Here is a 9139-nt window from a genome sequence, read left to right as displayed (position 1 = left end):
GTATTTTATCATTCATTATTATTGTTGCTAGCCTTTTATCAATAATATCCTTGAATTATTACTAGCTTTTTATGGCTGATACTCCTGTATTATTAGGCGCCGGAAAAATGCGAAACGGAAACTGCGCAAGGGAAAACTGCGCATAAAAAGTGCGCAAGGGTATTTTTGTTTTCTTAAATTGAGCATTTATAGACATTAACAAAGAATTAACACCAGCAGATTGTTGTATAATAAAACATTTTTCCACGAAAATGGTAAAATTAAAGAGTATTAGTATAATTAGTTGGTTTTGTGCATTTTTTTTTTTGCGCTTTTTTTTCCGTTGCGTATTTTTCCGTTTGCGCATTTATCTAGGAACCGTTTTATTGCTAACCTTGCAACATTGTCCACCCCATCCCCCCCCCCCCGGAAATTTAATTCCGACCCTAAAAAATTTCAAGTGCCCCCCCCCCCCTTCCCCCCCCCCCCCCCCGGGGAATAAAGTCGTCCGGAAGAAACACTGAATGCTTGTGGCCCTTTGCTCATTAATAAGTAAAGAGTACTAAGTAAGTAAGTAATGTAACCGGCATATGCATTGTATTTATTTCGTAATCCCCCAAATTGCCGTGCCACGATTAATTATCTTCTGTTTTATTCCTCTAACGAGCGGATTATCTGACAAGCCAAAAAAAAATATCTGGCAGCCGACAGAACACGTGGCAAGCCCGACCTGTGAGCATCTATCTACTACGTTTGTGTGAGTAAAGTAATGAGAAAACACGCCCCCTCCCCCCTCTTCTCTATCTTAGCACATCCTCATATATTTTATATAATAATCCCCGCCTTCACTCCTTACTAAAATTTCCAATTCTAACACATCTTGAAAATTCTAACACCCAACACCCCCCCCCCCCCCAACCACGGTACTTAATAATATGTTGTTACCTAAAACTCCCGGGGTCAGGTAAAAGTAGGTCATGTTTTACGTCACGAGCCACCGAAAACATAAGGGAATGAAACAAAAACACCGTGACCGAGCTAGGGTTAATTCAATTATATTCAGCGCGTGGTGAATCGGGAAAGGGTTAAGCGTTTAACACACTTAAAACAGCGCGGCCGTTTGTTTAGCTAGACCTTCAAGAAACACTTAATAGCGTAATTAATTTTATAATATACTATCTTTAAACACGTAAAAACACATAAAAACTCAACATAAGCACAATGTTTCAATACTAAGTCTTGTTGCAAATTCAGTTATTTTAACAAGCCTAAATATATCGGTACCATTTATCGAGAGAGAACTTGAATACACAATAAACACAATTTATCTGACAATACTCCATAATTTAGTTCAACAGCAGCAGAAAAAAACGAAACACCCCACATACAATATTTATTAACTGAACCCATGGCTAGTGGGGTGGGGGGTGGGTCAGTGTTCCTTTTTTCTTCGGGGGAGGGGACACTTGAAACGTTCGGGGGGGGAGGGGGGAGGGACGGACACTGGTCTGATGGTATCAGTTGTATCATCGTTTGCAGTCACTACCGATGTAGAATGGGCCGCCAACAAGTATATATTTACTATACTATATAAATTATAGTTGGGGGGCGGTAAACGTGTTTGAGGTTGCCCCCCCCCACCCCCACCCGTAAGAGATAACCGAAAGCAGTGGCGTAGCGAGGTCGGGTGTAACCCGGTGCGGCTCTTGATGGTGTCACCCCCCCAGAGGCGTAGCTACCCTTCCCGGGGACAAACTTTCAATTTTCGATTTGCACCCCCCTCAAACTTTCGATTTGCACCCCCCCCCCTTCAAACTTTCGATTTGCACCCCCCCCCCCCTCAAATTTTTCTATAGATATTTTGCTATTTTTTGCCTTGGTGTCACCCCCCTAAATGGTGTCACCCGGTGCGGTACGCACTTCCCCCCCCCCCCCCCCCGCTACGCCTCTGCCTGAAAGAGACAGTGGTTTGGGTTAGCCTTTGAATACACTAGATCTAGATTTACCGGGACACTGACTTAGCGAAACCTTCAGCAGACAACTAAATACACATCTTACGGTCGTGTTTACATCCGAGAACTGTGTTCAATGAAAAACTTGGAGTCAGCAATTTATTAAGGAGTGAGATGATACGGAACAAATAATATACACGATAAGGGTTCTTCTAAATAGACTGCAGGGCAACTCGGTGTTGTGATTTTCTGAATGTGAATCTGTTACGGGTGAAGGTAGTGTTAGGGTTAGGGTCAGGTCTAAGATCGGGATCAAATAATGTAGGTTAGGGTTATCTATCATGTTTTGGTTGGAGATACCATTAAACTCAACCAACGATACGCACTGTCGATATTTAAACCTAACTTAACCTACTAGAATAAACGAAAGAGAACCGAACTTAAAAACAAACAAACATGCATAGCGTATTAAAAGACTACACACAGACATTTTTATGTGTGTGCGTGTGTGTTAAATAACGACCTTGACCCACATTTCTAAACAATTTTTGTTGGCACCGTGCTAATAGGACACCGCCTCCCTGTAGTCAAACGATCGTGGTGCCTAAAGTACATGAATCCAATACAAATTATATTTTAATGAATTCAGTTACGTGCTATACTATAAAGCCCCCCCCCCCTCCCCACAGCCCCACGGATCGTTTTCTTGGCTTAACGGTGCTTTTAACAGGGGCTTTAGTAAATAAGTTTGTATTTATTTCTATACAATACTAACTGCTAACACATGCAGTAAAAAAAAAAGTTTCCCTTTCAAACCTGACGGTCTATGGGGCAAGTGAAGTAGAGTTCACTTGATTCTGTGACCTCGGCATATGAAGAGACACGCAGTGTTTAATTAATTATATTTTAATTTTGTCTTTAAACATTCTGTAAAAAATATTAATAGACAACAATCATTAGTTGGTCTGTAAAATTATATAATCTAGATAAAACTGCATTGGAGGTAAAGTTTGATGGGGGGAGGGGGGTGTGGAAGATATCATTCTGACATTGGCCTTCTGCTAGCGTGATGCTGTGTGTGGACTGGTGTTATCAACGACATGCCGCTTAAAAAACCAGCTGCGCGTGACTATGAAAGTACCTGCATAGGCAGATGTACCTGGGTGATGTTTTTATGATGGCGTCAATTAGATGTGTGTTAATCTTGTGTAGGGATATACGATATGTGCTGAAAGAGCGGTCTTTGAGCATAGACAAATGGCAGGGCTATATATATATATCATCAGGATATGTATATATATATATATATATATATATATATATATATATATATATATATATATATATATATATATATGTGCTGAAGGAGCGGTCTTTGAACATAGCCAAGTGGCAGGGCCATATATATATATATATATATATCATCAGGATATATATATATATATATATATATATATATATATATATATATATATATATATATATATGTTTTACTTTTTTTTTAAAAGAGACTTTTTTCCTTATTAGTTTTGCTGACAGTCCCTTAATTCGGATACTTTTAATTCTGCTCTATGCAGCTTTTTAATGTACATTTAGGCAAATGCTATGGATAAAATCAACTACCCACACAACCAGTAAGATTCGATTATCAAATTAAAGGCGTCGAATTAATTTATTTCAATAAAATATAGGGGACCTCTGGCTTACCCTAACCTTAAACCCTCAAAATAATTGTATTGCATGTATCACTTAAAAGTATCACATCATCTATTACGATGAATACATTTGTCTGGCCCAAGTTAGAATAAAATGGTGTAATACCGAAATTACAAATTATGAAATTTTTGCCCTAAAGGAGAACAATCTTCAGAATAGATAGTAGATGAGTTGAGTGGTTTGCGGTTAGCTGGAGGATAGAGAACTCTGGAGAGCTGTAGTCGGCGGTCCATTCTACAGATGAAGTGACTGCAAACGATGATACAACTGATACCATCAAACTAAAGAAACCATGTCCAATTAACTTTTACTTTAAAAAAAATCTGCATTCCCGTACAACCCATCATCTCCCACTGCACTAAGTAAAATCTAGTATCTTTCAATTTACGACAAAGTCAGACTTGTGCGACAAAGTCAGACTTGTGCGACAAAGTGAAACTAGTAAACACGTTCCGGCACCGCGCGCGTGCTTATCTCAAAGCGCACTCACCCAGTGACGTGCGGCAGCAGACGTCAAGTCTATGTGGCAATCTAAATTACTTCTCTGGCCACTCACCGGAAGTCGTAATGAATTCTGGGATTCCAGACTCCGTCATAAATACCAAAAAAATATTTAAAAATCGCCGGTTTTCCCAGGAGTATACAGGAGTATTTATTTCGAGAAGTCTAAACAGTGTTCTCTTTTTAGGGGAGGAAGGGTGGGGGAACGGGTGGAGATATAAACACGCAATACCCCAAAACAAGGATTCTCTTTTACCATTTTTGAAATAAATTTTAACCATTTAGCCTTATTTTAAACCACGGTTTAACCAAGTTACCGAACCTAGTCGAAAATATCAGACCGTGTAGTCTCGCGTAGTTACTTGAAAGTCTGTTCAATATATTCCAAACACGATTAAACCGAGTGAGTTTTACAACTGATCTAACGAGGGCATGTGGTGTGCATTAGCGCTCGCCCAAACACAGTGCATTAATTTTATGACGTGTGTTTTTGCTTGTGCTTCTAAACCACAACACGTAACTTAACATTACGCTGATTTGGCAAAATAGAAAGCTAAAATACAGAACTAATTGAGCCACACTAATGAACAGACGCTTAATGAAATAAGTAAATACACCTACACATAATATGTGGGGAAATCATATGCTATTTCTATACATGTATTTATAATAGTGTATTTGCATACTTTATTTTACATCCTATAAACCAAATACAACTTCCAATTTATTTAACACACTACTCTCAAACTAACGATGAATTATATTCTAATTAGCCTATTATATCTAGAATCTATGAATACACACGCCTCTATAGTCTATACCTGTCTGTCTTTTTCCTACCACAACCTATTCGTACACACAAAATATCAGCACAGAAAATAAACAACCGTGTTGCATTAATCGAACAGTCCCATATCAAAGTACGAATAACCAATTCGTACACACAAAATATCAACACAGAAAATAACAGTCCTGTTGCAATAATCGAACACAGTGCACGACAATCCCTTTATCCTTTATCAAGCATGTTTCCAACATGAATTTAGTCAATAGGTAGGAAAAGTGGTTCCAAAAGTGGTTCCACTTTGTGTTGCCAGAAAGCATATTTTTGAACCAAAATTGAATATTTTATAACATTTGTGAAATAAGTAAAAATCACTTCCGGTTTTTACTAAGGCTAGAATTTTAAACACAAAATTACTAATAATATAATAGTAATTTACCAAACATTTTTATTTTAATTTGGATTAGTATAGTCAGGGTGTTGTGGTGAAAGGGGATGTTATATTATTTAACATAATTAAACTACTAGGCTATATTCCATTGTAATAATAAGTAAAGCGTAATTAATATCAATATTTTAATATAGGCCTAAGCAATCTAGATCGACCTCTGACTATGGGGTCATCTATTAACGATGTCACAACGATGCCAGACCTCCCCCTTCCCCAAAGAAGTAAACCTAAGCCAACATTCCCCCCCCCCTAGTTTGTTTTTAAAGCAGCGATTTTCATAAAATATTTAGACCTATGGGCAGTGTTTCTTCCAGACTTTTTTCTCCGGGGGGGCACTTGAAATTTTCGGGGGGGCGGTAAATTTTCTTCGGGGGGGCGGACACTGTTAAAAGTATATATTTTCTATATAAATTATATAAATTTCATTTCGTTCGGGGGGGGCGGTAAAAAATTTTCGGGGGGGCTTCGCCCCCCCCCCCGAAGAGATGCCTGGAAGAAACTCTGCCTATGGGCTTTTCCAGCATTCAATGTAGGCCTATTGATGAATTATTTACAACAATTTATAAACCAACTTTTAATAATGCAATAAAGGCTTAAATTCAGTTTCTTAACATGAGTGTTTGTTGAACATGGAAAAGTGTCATCTTACTTTCTGAACCCCCTCCCCTTTGACACAAAGGTCCAAATCTCCACCACCACCTCAAAGTCGTTTATAGACGACCACCTCAGCATTTTATATTTATTTATAGGATATTCATTAATTAGTCATACAAACCCAATTACATTTGTTGCTGTGATGGTATCTCTGTCATTACAATTATTAAATAGTTTATCTTAACTCAACATTTCCCCATACCTCATTTGCTATAGCTGCCTATCCTTATAGAAAACATCTTTTCCTCAAATATCTGGAATGCATCTGATCAGCTACAGTCTTTTTCTTTTGTAATGTATAAACAATTACAAAATGTTTATAAACTTGCACAGCCAATAACAACACATTACCAGGAAACAAGCAGTTATTATAGTTTGCTGTATTTGTGGTTTATGGTTAGTTATCAGCCATATTTCTATAAGCTTGGTCTACATTTATATGCTGGTATGGCTAGAATTGACAAAAACCCATATTCTTGATTCTTCCCTTATCATGTTTTACAGCTATGATAGATATAGTAGTTTTATTTTTAACATTGTAGAAAATTTAAGTAATAGTTACAAAATACTAAAGTTGAAGCTTAAACCATAACATAAGATATTTTAATAATTGTTCGTTTTGAACGAGATATAATACAAAGTAGAAAATTCTAAATAAAAAATTAAAGTATAATTGTTTGCAGACATTGCCCTTTTATTATTATTTGTATTATTATAAGCAAGCTGTCTTATGGGAAATTTTCATTCCTTATTTTCTTCTTGTAATACAATGGGTTTCATATCAGCATGTTGTTTGGACTAGGAATAATATTAACAAATGATAGATTATATATTGATATAAACTTATATGTAAATAATATTCAAATGAAAGACTTATAGTGGGACTACATATTTGTGAACACATTTGCTAAAGCAAAAGTTCTTGAGTTTAAATTTAAATCCTTTAGGTTGTCTCTGATTCAAATTCAAAGCAGTTAACTGGTACCTGACTGGTTATGGACAGTAAAAGCTGTTTGATATTTTCCTGACCATACAATTTATTAATATGGAAGGGCAACAAAACTAGGTGAAATCTACTTCAGCACCATATTCTTAAAAACTATTTATAGTTCGCCAGTTTAAGTCAATTATTAAATTAAGGTAACAATAATTAGTTTCCGCATACACCATCACACACAACCAGTGCTGAAAAAAATAAACATAACAAACTTTATAAATTTCTTTTTTAATTACATTCAGAACTAATATATTAAAAAAAAAAGTTGTTCAATATGAACAAGTTTTCTTGGGTCCAACATGTATCCTTGGACTAGTTGGATCTAATAGGTATGTGTAGGCCATTTTCAGTCAAGCCTGACCACTGTTGAAGAATACTGTATATTAAGTCTTCAGAACTGGTCAACTGGAGGATTCAGTGATAAGAGTTTTTAAAAGGAACTTCATCTGACTTATCTTCTCTGTATGTAGTATCTAAAAAAAAAACATAAATAAATTTCACAAACTGTTATATTAAACTCATTACATTTATATACTTTAACATTTTATGGTATAATTAAAAATATTTGTCTGTCTTATAAAAATCATAAAGCAATGATGGGACTATTTATGCATGGGATTGTATGGGCTATCTAATTATTACCATTCATTAAATATATAGATCTAAGATTTTCTTTTAATATTTTAATGTAAGGAGTTTGTCATTAAATACAATAGGTCTTCAAAAGTGTCAAAAGTCATGTATATATCATAAAAAAAAACAAAATTAAAAATGTATCAATAAAGGTCTACTACTTATGTTTAGCCACCTCAAGAATTAGTTGAAAATTTATATTCAAACTAGGCTACTAAAACTATCATCAATTCATACACCTACTAGAATAAATAAGTATAATTATATTGATTTGAATAGTAAGTTAATCCATCTATGACAATTGACACCTTTTGGCTTAATTAACTATTCTGCATTTTTTAATAAGTTCAAAAGATAACTACAGGAGACTAAGAGTAGACTAAGTCATATATTAATTAAGTAGAACTAAAATAAGACAGCTCTTCACAAGTAAGCCTACTGTTCTATTCAGTAATTTTTACAATTATTAAACTAATGTAGATTAAACTTAAATTTTGGATATTATTTAATGCACTAGTCTGTAACCTTTTATTTAGGCTGCATGTAATTTTTAGTTTAAAATTGTAGCCTTATTAAGCTTAGTTATAGTAGTTAACTGTGTTTAACTTACATACTAATACTAACTACCTGCGCTATCACAGGCCTACTACTACCTACTAAAACTAAAATTAATATGACAACTGTAAAAAATTAAGCATACTTTATTTTTTTACAATACTATTCTATACCTACAGACCTACTGCTATTAAATATGAATCTATTAGTTATTAGACCAACATAAGTTATCATACGTCTAATTAGTAATTTAATAATTACCTCTAAATAGGCCCTAATTCATAATACTAATGTAACTGAAGTATTCAGCAGTATCATAGCCTAAATTATCTAAAATAAAATGTATTCATTTGTACAAATCTAGTAATTTAAGAAGTATTAACTATTAAAATTATATTAATATAGAACTTATTGGCCTACTAAATAACTTGAGTCACTAATGTCATGATTTTGCGATTATTAGGTTGTGTATTATACCTAATAACTATACTTTGAATAGAGTAACTATACTTTATTAATACTACTAAATAGTAAATATATTTAAACAAGTAGGCTCTAACTAATTAGACTAATCATTAATTAGACTACATGTATATACTGCCCTACTAATTACTATTTACTATACGACAAGTCTAAAACTATCTATACCAGCGACACTTTGTAATAATATAAAATATGGGCCTAATTTAATTTATCTATTATTATAATTAACTGAAATATAGAGTATAAGATAGACGCTAGTATAGCAATACTAAAACTTAAAACTATATCTAGATCTAGTCTAAATCCAACACACTAGTCAGACGGTCTACTTTATTTCTATTGGGCCTACTATTAGTAAATTAAATTAGTATCACTACTATACTTAGATTCAGATACTAGATCTAGATTCTAGATACGATACTATCTATTACAGT

The sequence above is a fragment of the Physella acuta genome, unplaced genomic scaffold, assembly GCF_028476545.2.
Source record: "Physella acuta isolate Inbredline_101_S28 unplaced genomic scaffold, ASM2847654v3 ptg001815l, whole genome shotgun sequence".
NCBI lineage: Eukaryota > Metazoa > Mollusca > Gastropoda > Physidae > Physella > Physella acuta.
This window is presented reverse-complemented; position numbering follows the sequence as displayed.